The following is a 27,893-nucleotide window of genomic DNA, read 5'->3' on the forward strand; positions in this document are numbered from 1 at the left end:
TCCTATATGATCTTCAAAGCTGAGTCGTGTATCCAGGAGGACGCCTAAGTTGCGCGCCCTATCAACGGGAGGTAACACCTCTCCTCCCATAACCAAAGATGGAACCTTTTGGACTAAACGAGATGCCAGTACGGAGCCACTCAGTCTTGGCCGGGTTGAGCCGGAGCCTGTTCATTTGCTTGCTGGAGTATTTTACTATTAAAAAGTAAATAAGTCTATGAAGTGTAGTGGGTTAACACACACAAGATGACGCCAGGCAGTGAATTCAGCTCTTTATTTGTAGAGAAGAACCAGCAACAAAATGGGCTGCCTGTGCCCTTTATATACTCTGGCTGCTGAGCTGACAGCCAATCAATTTAACCAGGCTTTCCCGCCGAAAGCTGAGCCACGCCTTGCGGCAGTTATGTACAGCCCCTTCTAGCTGTCATCTGTTAAGCTATTGCTTAATACAATACACACTCCAATACACAGCACCCCTTCCCTCTTAAGAATGAACAGTACAACAATATAATACAACTATATATACATTTTTCCAGACAATATGTTGGTTCTTATGGTTGCACATAGTCTTTGAGGTAAGCCGGTGGCCTGTGATTCCTAGCAGATCTTCTCAGAGGCTCACCCCTGTCCTGAGCCGATGAGTCAGTGGGTGCCTCTGCTCTGTCCTCACCCAGTGTACCACCTCCAGTTCCCAGCTCATTGTGAGCTCCCTGTGCCTGTTGTTGCCCAGGTTGAACAGTTCTTTCTGGCCACAGATCCAGTTACCCCCTTGCGTTCGGCTGGTGATCATACGGAATCGTGGGTGGTACTGACAAGTGTCCCTCATGTTGGTTGCTGGCTGGCAGTCCTTCAGAAACTCATGACCTGATCTGATCAATGTGTCTTATTATTTGTTGATCCCCCTCCACCCCTATAATGTAAGACAATGGCCCCTTTCTGTCAACCACCACCCCTGGGATCCATACATGTCCAGGCCCATAATTCCTTGCCCATACCAAGTCGCCTGTGTGTAGTTCCCTAGGGGGGTTGGATCGATCCGACTCTGCAGCCACTCTGTCGGGGTGCAGTGTGTCTAGCTTGGTGATAGGCCTTCTGCCCCAACGAAGTTCCGCTGGGCTCTTTCCGGTAGCCGTGCATGGTGTGGTGTGTTGGTTAAGTAGGAATTGGGCTAACCTTTGGTGTCAGTAGCTCTAACAGAATCTGGGATACTATTAAACTTGACAGTGTAGCAGATAGATATTATAAAACCTTCCACTATAAACACTGCTGTAATACATAGAAACATCACAAAACCAATAAAGGAGAATATTTGTAGCTCAGCACCGATGATGATGGTACCTAGTTTGGGTAATGAAACGTCTTCAAGAAAACAAGCAAGCTCAGAAAGTACCAAGGACCCCACATTACAAAACAGAAAACGGTTTTGATTTTGAAAATAATTTGAGTTTATCTATAGCAGACAATTTGGGACACAGTTAAACATAATTCCTATTAATGCATCTTTAGATTTCTGGGCTGTATTTCACGCATGCTTGCTTTTAAAGACTGTTACCAGTAATATGTTAAAAAAATATTTCCCCCCTCCCTGCAACAAATTTAAACTTTAGTATCAAAATAACAAAAAGAAATTCAGGATATTTAAATGAGAGTAACAGGCCCCCGATCAACCTACTGTTTTGAAATTATTTTTATCAGTTCTGGGATATGGCACCTATCTATAGGATCGGGGCATAAGGCTGCCACAAAGGGACTGAAAAATCCCGTTTACCCTTTGGCTCAGATTTTTGAATATGATACCCCAACTGGAGGAACAGAAAGTCAACTCCTGTCACCCCAATCTGAACTCAGCAAAAAATAAAATAAAAAATAAAATAAAATAAAAGACGCCCCGAGGGAGGTGGTCGAAAAAAAAGAAAGAAAGGGAACTTTCCTGTTCAGCAGCTGTGGCCAGCTCCACCAGGGGGCGGGAAGAATAAGGAACGATTTCGCGTCGTGCACTAGTTTGACCGCCCGCGGCCCCTGTACCATCTGCGGCTCTCCGGCTGTTTGAACGCGGGGAAAAGTTTCTGCAACGCGATGGTGCCCAAGTGTGTCAGAAGAAGACCGCCGCCCGGCAGGTCAGCGAGGGTGAGCTGCAGGGGTGAGAGGAAGAGGAGGAGGAGGAGGAAGGAGGGACTGGTGGGGTACAGGGTCTAAAGCGGGGGAACTCGGACATTTTAGCGAGCGGCTGCCGCCGGGGCGACACGGAACAGCTGCAAGTTGTCCAGTTGCCATGACGACGGCGAGGATGCTCGCCGCATTGGGGCGCCCAGAGCCGCCGGTTGCAAGGAGGGGGAGGGAGAAAGAGCAGCGAGTCCGCCGGTTTATCCCACGGGGGCGGGTACGCGCGAGACCCCTCTTTTTTTTTTACTCGGGTGCTTTTACCAGGCTAGCAGTGTTCAGAGCGGCGCTGCGTTTGTTGTAGCAAAAACAAAACAAAACAAAAACAAACAAACAGCAACAACAACAACAACAACCCAGCAGTCCCGTGGTCATTTCAAAGCTACCGTGCTTCTTGTGACTTTTTAATGGCTTGGAGTCCCAATTCATGAACTGCACGAAACATTGTCCATTTTGGTAAACGAGTTCTACAAATGCTGTTAGGGGTGTGTGTGTGTGTGGGGGGGGGGGGAAATGCGTGAGCAATACTATTCAGAGGAAGACAAAATGCAAAAGGTGCTGACTGCAATAAAAGCCTATATTGAGGACCCAGATTGTTGGGGGCAATAAGCTGACTTTGTAATAATGCCGCTTGGGGTGTGTGTGAAAGCCCTAATAAGCAGGCATATACATAGAATGAAGGCTACTGCTAAGTTTGTAAAGCCGCCCTGAGTCTTCGGAGAAGGGCGGGATATAAATGGAATTAAAATAAAAAAATAAATAAAAAAAATATTGCACTTTACCCTCCTACTAGGAACTCTGTAGTTTTGTCCAGGCTAACGAAGTAAGTTCTACAGAGTTCTATGAGACTTGCTCCTAAAGAAACTGATACGTGATTCAAGCCTAAATGTATACAAAATTAATACAGTGATTGTTCATATGGGTGCTAACAAGCATTTTCTATTGTAAGTCAGTTAACATGCAATAGGGCAAAAATACTTAACCTTTTGTTAAGAAAAAAGATGATGGAATTGAGCATCTTGTTAAACAATTTAGTGGGTCTTTGCTGAAACATGTTGCTTCCAGAATGGGTATCTCTATACTTCTGTTGCACATAATCCTGAAAAATGGAAATGTTTGCCCACTAATTTTCACATGTTAGTATTTATCATGTAGATTTACACCATTAATTGATTGGTTGATTATGTGCCATCTTAGTGATCACATAGATATCTTTTCTCCATGATGATCTGTCCCTAACCTTTTCCTTCAAGTATGCACTGTTATATCATCATGTAAATTGTCACATTTAATCACAATTTTCATTTTAGAATTTTATTTGAAGTGCAACATTGTCAATGTGATAATTTTTTTATCTGGACTCTGGATAATTTTAAATGTTTATAATCTTAACATTTTTCCTGCTTTGCTTTTATCAGTTGTGCAACTGCATACATTCAGTTGTAGCAGCTGCAGTGACAAGGAAAGTTTCAGATATGAATTTTCTTCTGCCTCTCTCCAAATGTTTGAAACTGAAGCAGAAAATCCTTTTAGAAAAAAGTTGGCAACCTGAAATATTGAAGCAAATTAGTCTAGTTTTCACATAAACTCTATATGTTTATTAAATCAAAATATATCTGTATGGTTTGGCCAGAATTTAGTTTTATAAATAAAATGATAAATCAGTATCAAGGTTCTTCAGCATCCCTGACTAGAACACATTTTTGCAAATATATCTAGATAATCTGATTTTCTTCTTCTGGAATGCTGGGTGTTTGTAATAGAACTACTTCATCTAACACTATAATCAACTGTGGTGTTTGCCAAATTAAAAACACAGCTAGGTTATCTTGTTCTTCAGAATTGGAAGAAAATGCTTAATTTTCTTTTTTTATTTAGCTTTCCATCTGGGACATTTCAGTAATATAATTCCTTCCAGTTTTCTATTATTCTTAGTGTCATAATAAACTCACAATTTATCCTAACTCATAGTTTTCTATAAAATATTACTTTTGTATGTAGCCTTTCTACCATACATGCAGACCAGAATAAGATCTCTGAGGCTGCAACAAATTTGTCTAAATTAAATGAGGATATAATTTAGTATAATGTTTTTTTATTGCTGTCTCATACTACTTTGTAAACGTTTCCTTAATACTTAAATTATATCTAATATATGGTCTTCATTTATACAAAAGTAATTGAAATAAGAATTAAAAATATCATATTTTTAATAATTTTCTTTTATTTGGGGAGTTGAGTTGCCTTTCCTTATAAGTTGCACCTGTCTGCAGGTATATATAACAAAAAATAACTTATTGTTAGCTACCAGATTTAATATGGCAAAATGTTATGAAGTAAACCATATTTTTATATCACTTGTATTGAAAAGGTATAAAGGAAATGGTAATAATAATAATAATAATAGTAGTAGTAGTAGTAGTAGTAGTAGTAGTAAAAGTTGGAAGGGAACTTGGAGGTCATCTAGTCCAACCCTCTACTTAGGCAGGAAACCCTATACCATTTCAGAGAAATGGCTGTCTAGTCTCTTCTTAAAAACTTCTAGTGTTGAAGTATTCACAGCTTCTGGAGGCAGGTTGTTCCACTGATTAATTGTTCTAACTGTCAGGAAATTTCTTCTTAGTTCTAGGTTGCTTCTCTCTTTGGTTAGTTTCCATCTTGCCATCTGCTTTGGAGAATAGCTTGACTCCCTCTTCTTTGTGGCAGCCCCTGAGATATTTGAACACTGCTATCATGTCACCCCTAGTCCTTCTCTTCATTAAACTAGACATACCCAATTCCAGCAGCCGTTCCTTATATGTTTTAGCCTCCAGACCTCTAATCATCTGTGTTGCTCTTCTCTCTACTCTTTCCAGAGTCCCAACATCTTTTTTACATCGTGGTGACCAAAACTGGATGCAGTATTCCAAGTTTGGCCTTACCAAGGCATTGTAAAGTGGTATTAATACTTCACGTGATCTTGATTCTATTCCTCTGTTAATGCAGCCTAACACTGTGTTGGCTTTTTTGGCAGCTGCAGCACACTGCTGGCTCATATTTAAGTGATTGTCCACTAGGACTCCGAGATCCCTCTCACAATTACTACTATTGAACAAGGTACCCCCTATACTATACCTGTACATTTGGTTTTTCTTGCCTAAATGTAGAACCTTACTTTTTTCACCATTGAATTTCATTTTGTTAGATAGTGCCCAATGTTCAAATCTGTCAAGATCCTTCTGTATCTTAAGCCTGTCTTCTGGAATGTTGGCTATTCCTGCCAGCTTGGTGTTGTCTGCAAATTTGATGAGTTTTCCATCTATCCCCTCGTCCAAATCGTTGATGAAGATGTTGAAGAGCACTGGGCCCAGAACAGAGCCCTGGGGCACCCCACTACACCCTTCCCTCCATGTAGATGCGGTTTGATTGAGGACCACATGCTGAGTACGGCCGGTCAGCCAGCTACAAATCCATCTGGTGGTGATGCTGTCTAACCCACATTTTTCTATCTTATCAAGTAGTAGGTTGTGATCTACTGATTTTAATCATATCAATTAAAAATTATCAATATACTGAACAACTGAAGAATTATTGAGTTAAAGATTCTTTAAAAGTCACAATTGGTCTCCATTTAAATTTTTTTATCAAGTATATCCTAACAGATTACTTCAGAAATTGTTGCTACAGGTAGTCCTTGATTACAACAGTTCCTTTAATGACAGTACAAGGGCACTGAAAAAAATGAATTATGACGGTTGTTCACACTTGCAGCATCCCCAAGATCAAGTGATTAAAATTCAGACCCTTGGTTGCAGTATCTCAGGATCAAGGGATCACCTTTTGTAATCTTCTGATTAGCAAAGTCAATGGGGAAGCCAGATTCACTTAACAACCTTGTTACTAACTTAACAACTGCAGTGATTCACTAAATAACTGTGACAAGAAGGGTCTTAAAATGGGGCAATGTTTCATTTAGCAACAGAAATTTTGGGCTCAATTGTTTTTATAAGTCAAGGACTACCTGTATACCATTAATGCTATGTGTTAATCTAGCTATTGAGAAGCTTTTGATTTCTGTTCAAAGGAATTTTCAAAAGCAGATTGAGTTGACTGAGATACATTTATTTGCATTTAAGTATTTTGAAGAAAGATTGTAGAGTCAGACATAATAAGACTGGAGGGAGACAATGCAAGGGACAATATAGGATGTGAAAATTCAATTTCCTTTTGATCCTTAGGAATGTTCTAAATGGAATTCCAGTCATGAATATTCCTTCAGCAGGATGAAAACTCTGGATTCAAGTCTACAAAATAAGCAATATTGCAGTAATTACCCAATATGAGTTTTTCCTCAAAAATATGTACTTAATATTTTTTCAAAGATCATATTATTAAGTAAATTATTAAATTTAATATGGCCATTTTTTCAACTCAGAAGAGTATTCTTCCCACCTTCTCACTCCACTGACTAGGTTTGAATCAGGAACTTTACAACAATAGTTCTTTAGTAAAAATAAATTAACCCATTTTTTACACTAAAGGACTATTGCTGTTCTAAATTAAACAAGCAAAGGTCAATGTAAATTATGATGACCCTGATACAAACTGCCAATACTAATCTGATTTGAAATATTAATGGTTTATGTAATCAGAATTTTGGTTTAAAGTAAGATTCAAATCTAGTCAGCGCAGAGATAAGGTGGGAAGAATTTGAACTCAAGAACTGAGAGGGTGAGAAGAATAATAGTGGAGAAGGAATATAATCTCTTTTAACTGATTTGTCAAGAAATCAATATTTCAACTGATCATGGAAATTCAATATTTCCACAGTGACACTGTATTCCCAGAAGAATAGTTTACTTTCCAATATTTGAAAATTTGTTATAGAGAAGCTCCAAATTTAGACTTGTTTGTATTATTGTCACATTTCTAGCTATTTTATGTCTACAATCTTTCCAGCTTCTTTGTCTTGAAGTATGGTTATTGGAGTGATATGTATAGCAAATCTGGCTTTTGATACTTCAGTGTAGGCTTTTGTATTGATAGGAAAGCAAGGGGGCAGGGTGTTAGCAAAGCTGGATAAGTAATGCTGAGCAGAGGAGCAAGAAATGAAAGAGTCAAGTCCTTTTGTTGTTTAAACTAAAATATCTGGCCCTATCAGGAAATACTGCTGTGGAGTAACATGAGCTTATGTAGCTTAGTGATATCTGGAAAGTATTCTTTCATATGATTTTGGTTCCTTATAATTATTTTCTTTTGGCAGAGTTCTGTGATGATATGCAAGCCTAATCCTTTATGCTTTCTAGCTTCAAACATCAATCTCTAATCCTTATACACAATACATTGAGTTAAAAAAGAAAACGTGCCTTTTGTTGCTTTATTTTAAATTATCCTGTTCTTCTAAGACATCAATTTGTAGCAGTTTGGAAAAAAAACCCATCTTATAACATTCACTTCTTTCAGCTGCAAAATCCTAAATGCAATTTTAGGATTTGCTTTCTCACACTGTAAATAGCCCCCCCCCCGCGTCCCATCTTCATCTCTCTCTCTCTCATTCTGTCTGTCTCTGTCTCTGTGACTCTCTCTCTCTCTCTCTTTCTCTTTCTCTCTCTCTCTCTCTCTCTCTCTCTCTCTCTCTCTCTCTCTCTCTCTCTCTCTCACACACACACACACACACACACACACACACACACACACACACGCACACGCACACAAACACACACACACACACACACAGAGGGGGGGCTATATAATTGTATTTGCTGCTTGGATTTGTACACAACTCAGCACACACGAAGAAAAGCTTTGCTAGATCAGACTAAACACCAGTCTAGCTAATGTCACAATAGCCGCCAACCAGAGACAGACTACATCAGATAATGGAGGTAGTATTTGCCTTCAAGTCTAGCAACTCTTGATAATATCTCTGGATTTGTATGGTCTTGTTCTAAGTCCGATATTATCTTGGTCATGAATTCAATACTTAATTGATGTTCTGTGCAAAGAAAAAAAGAGTTTTATTGTATGAAACAAAAATATTTTTATGGAAAGAAGAAAAAAATACTATATTAAGATAGCACAACATCCTAGGAAAAGGAAAAGAATATTAGAATTAAAGAATCAGAATATTAAAGCTATGTAGAAACTACTAGTCATTGTTAGTAGTTCCTGAATCCATAATTATTTCACTATAACTTATCTATAAATTACCATGGATCATAGGAGATTGGATATTTTTAGCTCATTATTAATACAAATTATAAATTGTGACCATACTTATAATTAATATTTCTGCTCATCCTCACATGGTTTATTACGGCCAAGTTCCATACCCTCATGATACAGATTAATTGAAAGTCATACTGTATTTCCATGAGTGGGCTATAATCTAACGGGCAACAGTCTGGAAAAAACTCAGTTAATCTTACCTGATGACTCTTATTTGCAAGTCATCAGAAACTGATAATAGAATAACGGGGATTTGGAAATAACCCTAATAGGATTATTAATCCTGAAAAATTAATAAAATTAATTTTTATTAATTAATAAAAAGTTCAGTCATTTTAATGGTTGAATGGTGCCCATCACATATGATCACATGTACTGTATTTTTATGTAGTTCAAACATTACCTATGAATTAAAATTAACTGAATTTAAGGAATTTAATGAACCATATTTTATTCCCACTGTTTTTAGTATGAAATAAATTGTATTTAGCTCCTTCTAGATCAGTGGTGGCGAACCTTTTAGAGACTGAGTGCCCAAACTGCAACCCAAAACCCACTTATGCATCGCCGGGTACCAGGTGGGCATGGCCCACTGGGTGCGGCTATGGTAGTTATGGCAGCATGGGTGGGTGTGGCCACCTCGATGTTGCTCCTGAGGAGGGATGTCTGTGGGGGCCAGGCAGGTTTGGGGGAGATCCAGGGGGTGTCTGGCGGGTGGGACAGTGGGCAGGAGGCTCCTCATCTTGTTTTGGCAATAAGGCAATCAGATCACAGTAGGATTCAATTATTGTCATGTATGGAAGCTGAGAGGAGGACATTTGTCAGTGTGTTATGTGATCGCTATCAAGTTGGTTGTGTTTTTTGTGTTCTTTCATTGAGTTTGTAAAATGTAATAAAATTACAGTAATGGTGCAAAGAGTTGACTGGTTGCCCAGAAACTGATGTAAAATAGTATTATTAAGTGAACAAGGCTACAGTTATAAAGAAATTACAAGAAAAATTGGTGGAAACTTAACCAAAGGTGGCATTTCTACTGTACACTTTTCCCAAAAGGTTTCCACAATTTTGGCCACTACTGTATGAGGGGGGAATTAAACAATAAAAGCACAGTGTCTTGGATTTTACAGGTTGTTGGAAAAGTACTTATTCATTTTACCAGATGCTGAAAATAACAGAAATCTGAAGCAGAATGCCTGTACTAGCAGATGCAACTGATCTGGACAAAGAATTGTCAATACAGCATTCTTGGTTGTCTATTTTATCTTTCCTAATAAGTTGTAACCAAGTTCTTCACTTAACTTTGCAAAACCTGTGGGTCCCACGCCATTCCACATACCTTCAAAAAGCAGCTGCAATCTGAGTACTCTAACTCAGGGCTTTTCCAGTCGCCTAGCAAGGTGTCAAAAACTTGATGACACACACCCCTAGTCAAAGTTGGCATGCATTTTGGGGATCTTCCTGGGCTCTTGACTCCTGTTCAAAGAGCAGGTAGCTATGTGGGCAGGGGAGCTTTTGCACAGATTTGTCTTGTATATTAACTGCATCCCTTCCTGGACCGGGAGGCTTTATTTATGGGGACTCCTGCACGAGTCACTTCCCATGTAAGTCACTGTCCTTGAAGACTACTCAGAAGATGCAGGTGGTTGAGAATGCAGCAGCGTGGGTAGGTTTTGGTGTTGCTGCAGAAGTTGCAGTGGTTCCTAGTAGGCTTCTGATGCAATTCAAGGTGCTGACCATTACCTATAAACCTATTTATAGCATAGGGCCAGGTTACTTGCGTGACTTCCTTTCTCCCATGGTTTCTGCTCACCCTACAGGATCTAATTGAGAGGGCAAACTCCAGGTCCCCTCTATTAACCAATGTCATTTTGTTGAACAATGAAGTTGTATGTTCTCATGGGCAGCATCTGTAATATGGAACAGCACTCCCTGGAGTTCTGTTAGCCTTCCATAAGTCATTGAAAACAGATTGTTCCCCAGGCATTTGAGTTGGGAATGCATGAGCTCCATTGTTGCTGTGGGTAAGTTGACTCAATGGTTTTCATCACTGTTAATGTTATAGTGTGTCTTTGATGTTGTCTCTTCATCTTCTTCTGGGTCTACCTTGTGTTTTTTGACCTTTTCTCTTTTTGCATATGCCTTGTATGGTATGGACTCCCAAGACATCCTCTCCAGGTGAGCAAGCCACTTTATTTGCTGTCATGTAATTTAAGATTGGTTCTATGTCAATTCTTTCTCTTATGATCTCATTTCTAATTTTTTCTGGTCATTCCGGCAACTTTCCTCAAGCATCTCATTTCTGTGGTGACTAGCTTTGTTTTATGTTTTATTGTAAGTGTCCATGTAAGGCACTTGTAACACAGGGTGAGGATGAATATGCTTTGTATGATAATCTTCTTTGTACAGATGGGTACTGCCTTATGTTATAGGAGTTGAGGTAGCTATTCCAATACTTGATTTGCCTTGTATGTTAATCTCTTCTTCGACTTTACAATCTTCGATGAATGTTGTTCCTAGATATTTGAGCTTTGATACTTGTTTATACTTGTTCCCTCTATTACTGTGTTTAAGGTAAACTTTTTTCTTCCAATTTGCCATTACTTCTGTTTTCTGTTTGCTGATTCTCATATTATTTGTCTTGCATTCTTGGTTCATGGGCATAAGGTGTTACTGCAGTTGTTTAGCTGTACTTGCTATCATTGCCTGATCGTCTGCACAGAGTAGTTTGTTGATATTATTCCCATTCTTGAGTTTGGCTTCTTTGCTTATGCTGTCAGTACAGGCGATAAACAATAGTGGTAATAGTACATATCATTGTTTTACTCTGGATGTTACTGTGAAGAGTTCTGATGTTCCTTGGCTTATTCTAGCTTCTGCAATCACCATATAGCTTTTGCATAATCTAATAAGATGCTCCTTACTCCATATTGGGTCAATGTTTGCCTGAACAATTTCCTATCAACTCTATCAAATGCTTTCTCTTGGTCTACAGATGCAACAAAGAGATTCTCATTGTATTTCATATTCTTTTTTAGTTGTTTAAGTGCAAAAATTGCACCTGTGCAGCTTCTATTTCTAAAACCCAGCTGCTCGTCTGCTAGTTGAAGTTCTATGGTCTTAATTTGTTTCTGTTATCTTGGTGTACATTTTTCCTAATGGCTCAAGAGTGAGTTTCCTCTATATTGCGTGCATTCTTGTTTATTTATTTATTTATTTATTTATTTATTTATTTATTTATTTATTTATTTATTTTAATCCCATTTATATCCCGCCCTTTTCCGAAGACTCAGGGCGGCTTACAATTTAAGCACAAACCAATGTGCTTAGCAATAGCCTTCATTCTATGTATATGCCTGCTTGTTAGGGCTTTCACACACCCCCCAAGCGGCATTATTACAAAGTCAGCTTAATTGCCCCCAACAATCTGACTTTGTTTTTCCACAGTAATATTATTATTGCTTGTTGCCAGTCAGTAGGAGCAGCTAGTTGTGTCCATGCTGTGTTAAAAATTCTGTGCAGCTCTCTGATACTGCTTTTCCCTGCTGGTTGAATTATTTCTGTTAGTAGCCCATCTATTCCAGGCGCTTTGAATTTGGGTGACTTTTTAATAACCCTCATTACTTCCTCAAACAATATTTCTGGCTCTACAGTGGTGGCTAAAATTGTGGAAACCTTTTGGGAAAAGTGTATTTTTGAGGTTTGATGGCTAATAACACCAATTTTTGGGGGGAGTAGTACCATAAAATTTGTAGCACTGTTGCTTTGTGGTCTTGTGTTGCTTCTTCATGCTTATCTCCTAGACGGTTGAGGAGCTCTTTGAAGTCTTCTGTTCACCTTTCTATTACTTCGGATGGTTCTATTAGTAGCCTTCTGTTCTTCTCATTGATTATTTCTATGCGGTTATAATTCTCTCTTTTCCATATACTTTTGACTATTTTGAAAAACATTCTGCAGGCTGATCTCTTTTATCTGCTAACGATTTTCTGAAGCACTCCCAGGATTTTTGTTTTGCTTTCTTGATTATCCTGTTGGTATCTCTGCATTGTAATCTGTAGTTTATATAATCTTCTTTCCCTGATTTTATCCAACATTTGTCCAACATTTTTTAAATAATTTTTTTAAAAAAATTATTACTTTTTTTACTGCTGCTTTAACCTTTTCACACCATCATGCAGTCCTTTTGGTACCATTCTGTTTTTTTTCCTACTTTTCCTCTTTCTTTTGTTTTGCAATATATTTTATTGATTTATAAATCACCTAATAATTGGTGAACAGTATGTTGTCTGGGTTACATTTGTAAAACAATCACTAACAATTGATTTCTATAATCCATAATCTACATAATAATTTTAGTTGATTTCCTCTTTTCCCAAAATATCCTTTTTTGCAAATATTGAGTTAATTTAGAGTGGTCCGCTCCCTTTTAAATCAAGGGACGGGAGAGGACCCCCTACGAGGACGGGCTGAGGAATTTAGTAAATATCTGGTGGACAAAACTGCTCAGATTCGGGCTGGTCTGGACGCTGACTGGGCAGTATCTGACGAGAGGAAAACGATGAATCTGGCCGAGAACATTTGGGAAGAGTTTGATCCTGTGACTCCGGATGAAGTGGACAAGATCATGGGGAAACTAAGTGCCGCCACATGTTTGTTGGACCCGTGTCCCTCCTGGCTGGTCTATGCATCTCGGGAGGTTACACGAGGCTGGCTCCTAGCAGTTATCAATGCCTCACTGAGTGAAGGGTACTTCCCTGCCGCCTTGAAAGAGGCGGTGGTAAGGCCCCTCCTTAAGAAACCTGCATTGGATCCAGCTATTTTAAACAACTTCCGTCCTGTCTCCAACCTTCGCTTTCTTGCGAAGATCATTGAGAGCGTGGTGGCACGGCAGCTCCCTTTGGTCCTGGAGGAAGCTGAGTATCTGGATCCGTACCAATCGGGTTTCAGACCCGGGTATAGCACGGAGACGGCATTGGTCGCGCTGGTGAATGATCTCTGGCGGGCCCGAGATAGAGGTTATTCCTCTGTCCTGGTCCTATTAGATCTCTCAGCGGCTTTTGATACCATCGACCACGGTATCTTACTGCGTCGTCTTGAGGGGTTGGGAGTGGGAGGCACCGTTCTGCGGTGGTTCTCCTACCTCTCGGGCCATTCGCAGACGGTGTTAGCAGGGGGGCAGAGGTCAAGCCCTAGGCCCCTTAGTTGTGGAGTGCCTCAGGGGTCGGTGCTCTCGCCCCTCCTGTTCAACATCTATATGAAGCCGCTGGGAGAGATCATCCGTGGTTTCGGGGTGAAGTATCATCAATATGCTGATGATACCCAGCTTTTCATCTCCACCCCGAACCAACCCAGTGATGCACTCAATGTGATGTCCCGTTGCCTGGAAGCGGTACAGATTTGGATGGGAAAGAACAGGCTTCGGCTCAACCCGGCCAAGACTGAGTGGCTTTACATACCGTCATCTCGTTTAGTCCAAGAGGTTCCATCTTTGATTATAGGAGGAGAGATGTTACCTCCCGTTGATAGAGCACGCAATCTGGGCGTCCTCCTAGATTCACGACTCAGTTTTGAAGATCATATTGGAGTCGTAGCTAGGGGGGCATTTGCCCAGATTCGCCTAATATACCAATTGCGCCCCTTTCTGGACCGAGATGCCCTACGTACAGTCACCCACGCACTTGTTACCTCCCGTATAGACTACTGCAATGCTCTCTACATGGGGCTGCCCTTGAAAACCACCCGGAGGCTTCAGCTGGTGCAGAATGCGGCTGCACGGGTAGTGATGGGAGCTCCCTGATACTCCCATATAACACCTCTGCTCCATGAGCTGCATTGGTTACCAGTTGCCCTCCGGGTGAGATTTAAGGTGCTGGTACTTACCTTTAAAGCCCTACATGGCTTAGGCCCGGGATACTTGCAGGACCATCTGCTACCGGGAACGAATTCCCATCGCCCAGTACGCTCACACAGAGAAGGCCTCCTCAGGGTGCCGTCGGCTAGACAATGTCAGCTGGCGAACCCCAGGGGAAGGGCCTTCTCTGTGGGAGCGCCAGCCCTATGGAATCAGCTCCCCCCTGAGCTTCGGATGACCCAAGATCTCCAGTCCTTTCGCCGCGGCCTCAAAACACTCCTTTTCCACCTGGCTGACCTGGACTGACAGGCATTTTAATTATGTTTACAATTTTTAATTTATTTTTAATTTTTAATTTTAATTTACTGCACAGATTACTTTAATTTTAATTTTATTTTAATTTCTGTTATATGTTATTGTTGTTAGCCGCCCTGAGTCCTTCGGGAGATAGGGCGGGATATAAGTCCCATTAATAAATAAATAAATAAATAAATAATACAATTCTTATCGTTTTGATAAATAACAGTTAAATATATAATTTTTCCCCAATAGTCCTAAAAATAATAATCACATAATATTTCTTTTCTATCCAATCATTCTGGTTGCCTTATCATAGATCCTGTTACAGTCCTTATTTTAATTTGTTTCTCCCACCAAATTCTATATATTCTTACTGGTTAAGATTTTCTCAAAAATTAATTACATTTAAAAATTTAACTCTATTTTTCCATATGAACCATCTCCCTTTTTTACATTTCTTAAGAAATAGATAAAACAGTAGAAAAAAAGAAAAGCAAGAGTAAAAAAGCCTAAAAAATAACATACTACTTAAAATATATACTGCTCAAAAAAATAAAGGGAACACTTAAACAACACAATGTACTGTATTTAATAGTAGGATGTCTTATTTTCTGTTCCCTTTATTTTTTTGAGCAGTATATATCCCTCCTAAGCTAATAAGTATTTATTTCCTAAATTTCTTATTCTTTTTAACCATAATTAAAAATATGTTTAAACATTTCATTTAATATATCTAGTCATCTAGTCCTTTAACTCTTATTCAAAACATTTTTAATGTTTTTTTATATTACTCATATCAGGAAAGAGAACAAAAAAAGCATACTATATTATATTTAGAGAATTCATCCCTATTTGGAATATATGACACATATATTCCAAAACTTTTCTATTTCTTTAACCATATTCGAACAAATGTTTCTTTTTTAAGTATTGTCTCTGGTAAGTTCCATCATCTATTTTAGTTTCCACTTCAGTCTTTTTCTTTTGCCCAGTGTCTTTCTTAATCAGTGTATTTTGCTGAATCAAAAAGTTTTTCCGTATGTTCATAAATGTTGCTGTAGATATATAAAGTAAATCAGGAAAAGTATCTTTGTACGGGACTTCTGCCTTTCCATGTTTGTTGAAAATATTTTTCTTTTTCTTTCTCTCCACTTCTCTTATCATTTCCTGTCTCTCCAATATTCCTGACATCTCTACAGTCCATTTTAGCCAATCTGTTTTCTTGTCCTCAGATTTATTTTGTAGTCTTAAGGGACAAGTTTTTCCCCCAATTCTTGTGAATTTTTCCCCACTAAGATTAAATCATGTTTCCTTGTTTTGTTAAGTTTCATCTTTAAGTCTCTATTCTAAATTCTAAATTCTATATCTATTTATTTGTTTTATCTGCTTCTTCTCTGTTGTTGTTTTCTGGGAATTTTTGTTGTTGTTGTAGAGTTAACTTGGAAATAGATTGATTTATATTTTCAAAGTTGTTTTGGATTTCTTTGTGGTTTAAAGTCATTGTTGTTTAAATTAGTTGCAGTATACTATATATCTCTTCCTGTGATGTATTTATGTTTTCTTTTTTTTTATTAAAGAGTTTTACAATATTTTACAATATATCCCCAAATCCCTCCCACCCCAACCCCCCACTTCCCCCCCCCCCACTTCCCAGAGCTAAATACAGGATTATAGTTACAACAATCATATTCTAAATAAAAATTTACACAATATACAATCAACCAAATTCGTACTGCGCTTTAACTCTCTCTTAGCATAACTACTAACAATAACAATATCCCACTAAATTCTACTCATAAGCTAAATGGAACTTTTTGGTCCCATATTTGTTTTCAATATAATTTATCCATCTCCTCCAAACTGAAATATATCTCTCCTGTGAGTGATCCTTTAAATAAGCAGAAATCTTGGACATTTCTGCAAGATTAGAAACTTTAAACACCCATTCTTCTACCGTGGGCAGATTGTCCTTCTTCCAATATTGTCCCACCAGTAACCGTGCTGCCGTTATCATATTCAACATCAGATTAGTCTCTTTGACATCACAATTTACAACGATACCCAGTAAGAACAATTGCGGGGAAAACTTTATCTTCCTCTTAAAAATCTTTTGAATGTTCCACCAAATTTTAATCCAGAAGGCTTTTATGTTTCTACAAGTCCACCACATGTGGAAATAGGTAGCTTCTAAGCTACCACACCTCCAACACTTAGACTGCAGATTAGGATACATGTTGGACAACTTCTTGGGATCCAGATGCCATCTATAAAACATTTTGTAAAAATTTTCTCTTAAATTTTGAGCCTGGGTAAATTTAACATTTCTAACCCAAATTATCTCCCAGGTGTCCAACGAGATTGGTTCCTGAATATTTTGTGCCCATTTTACCATGCAGTCTTTAACCAATTCCGTTTCCGAATCCAATTCAATTAAAGCATTATATATCCTCTTTATATGTGCACATTTTGAATCTCTAATTTGCTTTACTAAATTTTGATCTGTAATTGTGATACCAACCTTTTGATCTGACTTCCACCTAGCTTTCAATTGGGTATATTGAAACCAAGAGTAATTTATGTTTTCTTGTCTTAACTCCTCTGCTGATTTAAGTTGCCAATCATTCCCTTGCAATTTGAGTAGTTCCTTATAAGAAACCATATCCATACTCACTCCCATAGATACACCCTCTATCGCGTGTCCAGGAATTCCCCAAATCGGTATTTTATAATTTAACTTATTATAGTACTTTTTCCAGACACGCAGTAAAGCACTTCTAAGAATATGGGATTTAAAAGCCCTGTCTACCTTCTTATCATAAAGCAAGTATGCATGCCATCCATATACCAAATCCCATCCCTCAAGATGAAGTATTCTCTTGTTAGTTAAATTAAGCCAATCACTAACCCAGGTCAAAGCAGCCGCATCATAGTACAATTTCAAATTCGGCGCCTTGAGTCCCCCTCTTTCCCTGGCATCCTGTAAAATCTTGAATTTAACTCTTGGTTTTTTCCCTGCCCAGATAAATTTGTTAATACCCTTCTGCCATTGATCAAGGTTGGCATCCTTTTTCAGTATAGGTATCATCTGAAACAGAAAGAGGAACTTTGGTAGAACATTCATTTTAACAACTGCAATTCTTCCCAGTAGTGATAATTGTAATTTTTTCCAATTATTTAAGTCCCTTTGTACCTTCAACCATAGTGTTTCATAATTATTCTTATACAATTTTACATTTGAGGCTGCAATATGCACTCCTAGATATTTAACCTTCTTCACTATTTCAAAACCTGTTAAGTTAGATAACATATCCCTTTCACTCGTAGATAAATTCTTGGATAATATCTTAGTTTTATTACTGTTCACCTTAAACCCAGAAACCTTACCATACTGAGTTATAATTTCCATCAAGTCTACAACCGACTGTAGCGGTTGGGATACTGTCACAACCAAGTCATCAGCAAAAGCTCTCAGTCTATAATCATTCTGTTTTATTTTAATTCCCTTTATCAAAGAGGACTCTCGAATTTTAATTAGTAAAATCTCTAATGTTAAAACAAACAATAATGGTGATAGGGGGCAGCCCTGCCTTGTACCTTTTTCAATTCTAAAAGTCTCTGTTAGTCCCCCATTAACTATAATTTGTGCAGTTTGTTGTTGATATATAGCTTTAATAGCATGTAGAAAACCTTCTCCAAAATTCATCTCCTCAACAACTCTTAATAAAAACTGCCAGTTCAATTGGTCAAAGGCTTTCTCTGCATCCAAAAATATCAGTGCTGCGGAGACTTGGTTGTTCTTATCCAAATATTCAAGCAAGTTAACAATTTGTCTTACATTATTTTTCATATACCTCCCAGATATAAATCCCGATTGGTCACTATGAATCATTTGTTTCAAAACTTGCATTAATCTATTAGCCAATACTTTCGCAAAGATCTTATAATCTGTATTTAAGAGCGATATAGGTCTATAATTTTTAGGTTGGGTAAGATCTTGATCCTCCTTTGGGATCAACGATACAAAAGCTGTCCTCCATGATGGAGGAACTGCGCCTCCAGTCTGAATTTCATTAAACAAAATCTTTAAGGGTTCAATCATTTCAGGCAGCAACTTTTTATAATAAATTGCTGTTAATCCATCTGTTCCTGGAGTTTTGCCAATTTCAACTGTTTAATAGCTAAAGAAATTTCTTCTGGTGTAATTGGGCAATTCATCTCAAGTTGTTGTTCTTGTGAAAGTCTTGGGAAATGAGCTCCCTGTAGATACTTATCTATATCTAGAGCTTGTATATTCTCTTTAGAATATAATTTCGAGTAAAAATCTAGGAAACTCCTCTTAATCAAATTTTGTTGGTAGACTTCTTTTCCTTTATATTCTATTTTGTCTATAGTACGTAATTTCTGTTTCTTCCTTAATTGATAAGCCAGCCATCTACCAGGCTTGTTGGCGTTACAGAAAGTATTGTGTTTGGCATAACGCAAATTAGTTGCTACTTGATCAGCCAATAGCATATTAAATTGTTCTTTCAATAAATGTATTGAGATCTTTAAATTATTATCCAATGGATTCAAAATAAACTTTTTCTCTTTAATTTTAATCTCTTCCTCAATATCTAAACGTTTTTGCACTTGCTTACGCCTATAAGCATTATTCATATAAATCAAAACCCCTCTCATATAGGCCTTACTAGCATCCCAAACCATTTCCATCGAAGTACTTTTATGCATATTCGTGACAAAAAATTCTTTCATATGTTCTCTACATTTCTGCAAGAACAAGTCATTTGTAAATAAGTTCTCATTCAGCCTCCAGGATCTCCTACTAGTGTCTTCAGTAAAGAGCTCCAGCCAAACAGGACTATGGTCAGACATTGTCCTAGGGAAAATCTTAACATTCTTAACCGAGGAGGAAAGGTCAGTAGTAATCAAAATGAAGTCAATCCTGGAAAAAGATTTGTGTCTATCCGAAAAAAAAAGTAAAATCCCTGTCTCTCATATTCCTTTCCCGCCATACATCTCTTAATTCCAGATCTTCCTTCAGATCAAAAAAGGCTTTAGGCAATTTTGAGTTACAAAGGGTTTTAGAAGACCCCTTCTTGTCTTCAGATGGCACCAAGACCCCATTCCAATCCCCCATCATAATAACAGATTTATAATCCAGTTCAATTAGCCTTTGGTGTAAGAATTTAAAAAAAATTTGCTGTTGTTGATTTGGAGCATATAATCCAATAAGAAGAACTTTCTTTCCTTGTAATATTAATTCAATACTAACATATCTCCCTTGCTTATCTGATTCAATCAACCTTGCCGAAAAGTCTTTTCTTAAGTAAATAACCACTCCAGCCTTCTTGTCCGGAGCAGAAGATGCAAAATATGTTCCCAATCGGGAATTAGTCAAATATTTTTGATCTCTTAATGCAATATGTGTCTCTTGTAAACAAACAACGTCATTTTTATGTTGTTTCAAATAAAAAAATACTTTCTTTCTTTTCTGTGGTGAATTTAGCCCGTTAACATTCCATGTCAGGAACTTCACCATCTCTGGTGACCATAAGCCTTTGGAACATGGCCTGAAGATCAGCTGTTGCTCTCTTAGGACGTGCTCCTCCCACGTGCTCTAAAACAGTCGCATCTTGCGTAGCTGAACCAGTTGCAGACTTCTGTTTTTGTTCCTTTTCCATACGCTTATGTGCAGCTCTTGTCATCCTCTGTTTTTTTGGGTCTTCCTTTAATATCAAATCCTGCTCTATGGCCTCCGGTTTCTGGATCTCCTCAGGGGGCAGTAACATTGCCTCTTCACTCAATTGTTTATCATCTTGTCTAGCTTCTGTTCTCTTAATTATGTTTTCTTGATATGTTCTTTCAACATGTCTCTGATCCATGATAGCCAAGAAGTTAAGTTTTCCTCTTCCTTTCTTTTCTCTGAAAATAGCTTTAGAGTCCTAATTAGATAGATATTTGTAATCCAAATAGTTCAAAAAAGATTTTTTTCTGTCCACAGCCCAGATTATTGTCTTTTTTTTGTCATAGCTGTTCTTTGTTGTTAAAGCTTTGAAGTTCACAGACACAGATTAGCTTTTCCCAGATTTTGCCAAGTTTTATATTAAAGTCATAGCTGTCATAGGCTTCATTTGCCACTAGGTGTCAGCAACTATTTGTTTTTCAATTTCCAAAATGAACAATTATCTTTGAATGAGAGTCTTAACCATTAAAACAATTTTAGATTCATCCAGATTTATGCTTTTAAGTTTCAGGTTTTATATTTATTTCACTTCCATATATTTTGATCCTCCATAAAATGATTAATTCGCCACTTCCGTTAGTATGAGGGTGGGGTGGAAATCCCCCTCCTTCCCTTTCGTAGGTATTTTGCTTCTTGGGGATCTTGTCCAGGAAATTAAATGTAAAAGAGAAAAGAGAAGATCAAATTCCTCACCCTGTTTCAAGCACGCTGTTCACAGTTGTGCTGGTTAGTGCTTTTGGACTTTGGTTACAAGTTCATTGGGCTGGTCAATGCAATACGGCCAGCCTTTTTCCTGTTGGATTAGAAGGCTTTCCCCAAGTCGAACGGAACGGCTGCCACTGTGTTCTGAACCAGCCCTCTTCTCGCACCCCTAATCAAAAGAAGAGTCTGGAAAGCGTCCAAGGCTAAAAGGCTTCTGCCAAGATTTAATTACGCAGTTAACAAAAACACAAGAGCTTGTCTTCTCAAGCGGAAAAGGTTGCTTTCAGCAACCAGCCCCTCCCCAAACACTTCTTTTATAGAGAGCTCAGGGCGTGGTCTCCCTGTGCCTCCTCCCGAGGAGTCCCATAGTCTTTCTTTGTTTGTCCCTGCTCGTCTGCCTCCTGCGTCGGGCGTCCTTGAACAGGGCCAGCTGTGGGTCATCATCCTCCGCACTCTCGGGCTCACACAGCTGAGAAGAGGTCCCCGGCTGAGGGCTCTGCAAAGCCTCCAAATCATCATCATCAGCCGGTTCGTTTCCCTCCTCCCCCACATCTGAGTCCTCCGATACATCGGAGCCGGCTGTCGGACCCACAGGCTGGCCCTGAGTCACAACACTATCCCGCACCGCAGGGCCCTTCCCCCGGGTCTGCCGATCCGGATGCGGTCGGGATGGGAACTGTTCGTGAAACGCAGTCACCAACGCAGGGGCATGAACGGCGGTCGCGTCTTCCCATGTGAAGTCCTCCGGCCCGTACCCTTTCCACTCGATCAGGTACTGGAAGCGACCTTTCAGCCAGCGGGAATCCCTGATGCTGGCGACCTCGTACTCGGGGGTGCTGTCGCCATCACGAGGTCCTGATGGGGGAGGTTCCGCTTGGCGAAGTGGACAAGCCGGTCGTTCGGGGACCAACAAGGACCGATGGAAGACGGGGTGCACGCGCAGGGAACGTGGCAGAGTTAAACGATAGGCGACCGGGTTGATGACGGCCTCGACTGGGAACGGTCCAAGGTAACGGTGGTCCAGCTTCCTCGCCGGCCGAGTGGATGGTAGGTTCCTGGTGGACAGCCAGACCCGATCCCCCACCGATAGTGGAGGCGTATCCCTTCTCGACCGATCGGCGAACCTCTTGTAGTCGGCCTTGGCCTTCTCCAGCTGCCGTCGCACCAACCGATGGATCGCCTGTAACTCCGCCATGAATTCGTTCGCTGCCGGCTCCGGTGAGTCCACGGGAGAAAGGGGGAAAAACCGGGGGTGATAACCCACATTGGCCAAGAACGGTGTCATCTGCGTGGAGGTGTGCTGCGAGTTGTTAAAGGCAAACTCGGCTATGGCCAAATAGTCCACCCAATTGTCCTGCTGCAGGTTAACGTAGCAGCGCAGATACTGCTCTAAGATGCCGATGACCTTCTCGGTACCCCCGTCGGTCTGAGGATGATGCGCGGACGAGAGGCAAACCTTAATGTCCAACGCCCGCATCAACTCCTGCCAGAAGCGGGCTGTAAACTGGGCCCCCCTATCGGAGACGACTCTATCGGGAAGGCCGTGCAGCCGGAACACCTGTTGGATGAACATGCGACTAGTGGCGCGAGCTGACGGTAAGCCGCGACAGGGGATGAAGTGCGCCATCTTGGTCAACATGTCCACCACCACAAACACTGTCGTGAAGCCGGAGGATGGGGGTAGATCCGTCAGAAAGTCCATGGACACAGCCCCCCAGGGTCTCTTGGGCGTTGGCAAAGGCTGCAGTAAACCAGGCGGGGCCCCTGTCGCTGACTTGGCCTGCCTGCATGGGACGCAGGAGGTGACATAAGACTGGACATCGTGTCGGACTCGGGGCCACCAGAAGGTACGGGAGACCAGGTTCAGAGTCTTGAACAGGCCAAAATGCCCCGCAGCCGGGTTATCATGACATTGGCTGAGGACGAGTCCCCTGAGTGGCCCTCCTGGAACATAGAGCCGGTCACGATAATACAGGAGTCCATCCGTGACCGACCAAGGCGAATCTGGCCCCACCTCTTCCTTCCGCTGAGCCACCCACGCCTCCTGCTGCTGCGCCTCCCGGATCCGAGCCCGTATATTCACCGGCTCCCGCACCGCAGCAAAAGACTCGACGGGGATCACGGTCCTGGGCGGAAGCTTGTCTTCCACTCGGGTGTACTCGGGCTTCCTGGACAGAGCATCCGCTCTCTGGTTGTGCCCGCTTGGTATGTACCGCACCCGGAAGTCAAACCTCGCAAAGAAGAGGGACCACCGGATCTGGCGTTGGTTCAAATTCCGAGCGGTCTGCAGGCTTTCCAGATTCTTGTGGTCCGTCCGGACCTCGATTTGATGCCGCGCCCCCTCCAGATGATGCCTCCAAGCCTCGAACGCCGCCTTGATGGCCAGCAGCTCCTTCTCCCAGATGGTATAGTTGCGCTCCGAGGGATTCAATTTCCGAGAGTGATACGCGCAAGGGAAAAGGGTACCGTTGGGCGTCGCTGCCTGGAGCAACACGGCCCCAATGGCAATGTCGGAGGCGTCCGCCTCCACGACAAACGGCCGTTGCGGGTCAGGATGCTTCAAGATGGGCTCCTTCATGAAGGCGTCCTTCAAAGCTTGGAACGCCTGTTGTTCGGGGGCGTTCCACTGGAACCGAGTCTTCTTCTGCAGGAGCCGGGTGAGGGGGGCTGTCAAGGCAGCAAAGCCAGGGATGAATGTCCGATAGTAGTTGGCAAATCCAAGAAGTCGCTGAACATCCTTCACGCGACGCGGGGGTTGCCAACTCTGCAACGACTCAACTTTACTCGGTTCCATGGCGATGCCCTCAGGAGAAATGCGGTGACCCAAGAAATCAATGGTCACCTGGTAGAACTGGCACTTCTCCAACTTGGCAAACAGCCGATGTTTCCGGAGGCGCTGCAGGACCTGACGGAGATGCTGATGATGCGCTTCACGCGACGGGGAGTAAATCAGGATGTCGTCCAGGTAAATCACAACAAACTGGTCCAACAGATCCCGAAAGATGTCATTCATAAAATGCTGAAACACAGCGGGGGCGTTGGTCAGGCCAAACGGCATCACCGTGTACTCGAAATGTCCATAGCGAGTACCAAACGCCGTCTTCCACTCATCACCCGGCCGAACCCTGACGAGGTTGTAAGCTCCACGCAGGTCCAGTTTCGTGAAGATCTTAGCCTCCCGGAGTCGGTCCAAGAGCTCGGGGATGAGGGGCAGCGGGTAGCGGTTACGCACCGTGATAGCGTTGAGTTTCCGGTAGTCACAGCAAAGCCGTAACTCGCCCGACTTCTTTTTGACGAAGAGCACGGGCGCAGACACTGGCGAGGACGAGGGCCGGATGAAACCACGAGCCAAGTTCTTTGTCAGGAAGTCCCGCAATGCAGCCAACTCGGGCTCCGACATGGAGTACAAACGCCCCACTGGGAGAGGCGCATCAGGGACTAGGTCAATGGAGCAGTCGTAGGGCCTGTGCGGGGGTAATTGGTCCGCCTCTGACTCGCTGAACACGTCAGCAAAGTCGGACAGTTCGGGAGGCAAGGAAACCCCTGGGGAACCCTCCACCTGGCCGGCACAGATATGGCGGGTGTGGTCCACGCACTGCAAACTTGGGAAGGTGACCAAGTTCTGAGACCAATAGATCTGTGGATCATGCGCCCGGAGCCACACCAGTCCCAAGACCACGGGGAAGTGCAGATCCGAAGTGACGTAGAACTGAATGGCCTCCACATGGGTACTGATGGCCATACACACGGGTTGCGTGGCGGCCGTGATAGGCCCGGACAGGAGCACTCGACCATCGATGGTCTCCACAAGCATGGGCGGATCCACCGGACACTGGGGAACAGCCCATTTGGCCACGAAGGCCGAGTCCATAAAGTTAGTGGTAGCCCCAGAGTCAATTAAGGCATGGACCGGAATCCCCTCTGGCTTGCCAGGAAGGATCAGTCGTGCCTCCAAAATCAAATGCCGTGGAGGTTCACAGGCACCGTCGGAACGGCGTCGCTCGGCGTGATCGTTGTGGGTCGCCCGATCTTTCACACCGTCTAGATCGGGCTCGGGCCGTTTCCCGATAGCAAAGCAGGGGACTTTCTCGGGGCAGGCTTGGTCACTGACGCCCGCTGACGCTTCTTCGGGCAAGAAGCAGCCAAATGTCCAGGGTCCCCACAGTAAAAACACAACCCCTCCGATCGTCGTCTGTCCATTTCCTTCACCGATAGACGGGACCTGGCGGCACCCAGCTCCATTGGCTCCTCCCTCTGGACTGGGGGCTCACGCACAACAGGGGCGGCAGGGGTCTGTGGGGTGGCATGGCGACTCTTACGCTGCTGCAGCCGGGCATCGATCCGCAGACAAAGATGGATCAGCCCATTCAGGTCTGAGGGAATGTCCACGCGGGCCAGCTCATCCAACATCTCCTCTGACAAGCCATCCTGAAAGGCATCCACGAGCGCAGCCTCATTCCAGGCGGAATCCTGGCTAAGCAGCCGGAAATCGCTGATATAGGCCTGTAGGGGGCGCTGACCCTGCCTCAAAGCTTTCAGACGTCGGGTGGCGGTCTGCGCCTTAATCGGGTCCTCGTACATGAGGCGCATATGGTCACAAAACCCCCCAAAGTTATCCAACAAAGGGCTAGGCTGTGCCAACAGAGGCGTGCCCCAACGAGCTGCATCTCCCGACAGAAGGCTCAACACGAATCCCACCTTATCTCGGTCAGTGGGGAAATCAGCTGCTCTCACGCTGATAAAAAGCTGGCATTGTCCCAGGAAGGCAGGAAACAGTTCTGGTTTACCAGCAAATTTATCCGGCATAGCTATCTGACATTTCCTCCTGGGTGGGGGGGCAGCATGTACCTGAGCCTGCAGTTGTGCCACCTGAGTGGCCAGCAAGGTGAGTTGCTGGTTGAGCTGGGCATTCTCGGCAAGAAGCTGCTCCATCGTAGTATTAAGGGGTGGGTGGCTGAAAGCAAACTGTTCTGAACCAGCCCTCTTCTCGCACCCCTAATCAAAAGAAGAGTCTGGAAAGCGTCCAAGGCTAAAAGGCTTCTGCCAAGATTTAATTACGCAGTTAACAAAAACACAAGAGCTTGTCTTCTCAAGCGGAAAAGGTTGCTTTCAGCAACCAGCCCCTCCCCAAACACTTCTTTTATAGAGAGCTCAGGGCGTGGTCTCCCTGTGCCTCCTCCCGAGGAGTCCCATAGTCTTTCTTTGTTTGTCCCTGCTCGTCTGCCTCCTGCGTCGGGCGTCCTTGAACAGGGCCAGCTGTGGGTCATCATCCTCCGCACTCTCGGGCTCACACAGCTGAGAAGAGGTCCCCGGCTGAGGGCTCTGCAAAGCCTCCAAATCATCATCATCAGCCGGTTCGTTTCCCTCCTCCCCCACATCTGAGTCCTCCGATACATCGGAGCCGGCTGTCGGACCCACAGGCTGGCCCTGAGTCACAACACACTGTTCCAGAATCATTGGAGCACCCTTCTTTATTCGTCACCTCTCCGGGGCGACTTAGACCCATTTAGAGTCCCCTGGAAGGGCAAAATTAGCCGTGGAGGTGCGGAGAATCCACAAGACTGCGACCGGTCACTACTGCGCAAAACCGGAAGTCCTACTTTTTCCCTCTTTCTGTATAGTTCTGTAATGTTAAGCAGGGTAGTTCTTCCATTCATCCTCTACATTTCCCACCCCTTTAGTGACAGTTGACCAAATGCTGACTCCACTTTTTATTGTAATTTGTGTATTACTTCTTGTTTAAGTTTTGCTTTCTTAATTAATTCATGTTTTTTTATTTGGTGTTTTTCTATTAATATTAGAGTTGTCATGTCTTACTGTTAGCTCTCCAATCTTATGACTGACTGATGTCACATATTCCATTGGGGATAGTTTTTGCATCAAGTATTCTGAATCGTCTTTTTACTCTTGTTAATATGTAATCCATGTGACATTTAGTGCTGGTTATTCCATTTATACCATGTGTAACGTTGTGAGTCTCTATGTTCAAAAATGTTAGTGATAAAAAGTTGGTGTGGGCTGCATAAGTCCAGTATCCTTTTCCCATTCTCGTTCCTTTCCCTGTTCTTAGCATCATGTGGACTGATGAACTGTTAATACTCTCTTCTGTTGGTACCCACTCTTCTATTGAAATCTCCCATTATGTACAATATATTGTTAGCTTCCACTTTCTCTATCTCCACAGATAGTTTATCAAAGAACTCATCCTTTTGTTCTTCTATGTAATTATAATTGTATGGGGCATATAATTGTACAAATGATTTGTGTTCTCTTTTCTTCGATTTTCAATATTATTATTCTGTCTGAAACGTCGTTGATGTCCAGTGTACATTTTGCTATGTCTGGTTGTCCAAGAAGCCCACTCCATTCTTTGCTGTGGCTTCTCCTGAGTAAATAAACAAGTGTCCTTTGTGAACTCTTTTACTACCATGTCATTTGCATCTTATATCAGCTATTCCCATTATCTTGATCCCTCTTCTTTGCATTATTTCTACAGGGACTCGATAGGTAGATAAAAATAATAACAAATCCCGTCTCAAGATTTGGCTGATTGTGCAACAAACCATAATAGGGTGGCACACAAATACATGCTAATGTTATTGAAAGAATGTAAGATTTCTGTACTATTTTCTTACTGGATGAAAACATAGGACCAGTTTTAGATTTGGTACATTATTTGGGAATAAATGCTTATTTAAATAAATCAATTAATTTCATGTCCTGTCCTCATTTCCCCCCCCCCCCCCATTACATTTATATAGAAAAAATGAGAATGTTGTCAAGTAGCTATGCCCAGAATGGAGAGAAAATTATTTGAGCTGTCTATAAAATAAATGTGTGATTTTAAATACTTTATTTTGTAAAACACATTGAATTTAAAGTTTGAAGAGTAGAGAAATATGTAAATTCTGTAGTAAGAAAAATGGCAAAAGA

At 41.8% G+C, this 27,893-nt stretch overlaps 1 protein-coding gene across 7 annotated transcripts in view; it reads left to right on the top strand.

Annotated features, from left to right (window-relative positions):
- Positions 1 to 2,042: 2,042 nt before the first annotated feature.
- Positions 2,043 to 27,893, top strand: part of STK33 (serine/threonine kinase 33) — an 86,479-nt gene continuing 60,628 nt past the window's right edge. For 2 of the 7 annotated variants that reach the window (XM_081320075.1, XM_081320080.1), the window contains exon 1: positions 2,066 to 2,127. The gene's annotated coding sequence lies outside the window, so the exon portion shown is untranslated. Of the gene's footprint in view, positions 2,141 to 27,893 lie in introns of all 7 variants that reach the window. The other 5 variants (XM_081320078.1, XM_081320077.1, XM_081320076.1 and 2 more) reach the window with 5 other exon arrangements.

Source organism: Vipera berus (genome assembly GCF_964194415.1).
Source record: "Vipera berus genome assembly, chromosome: 1".
Lineage (NCBI taxonomy): Eukaryota > Metazoa > Chordata > Lepidosauria > Squamata > Viperidae > Vipera > Vipera berus.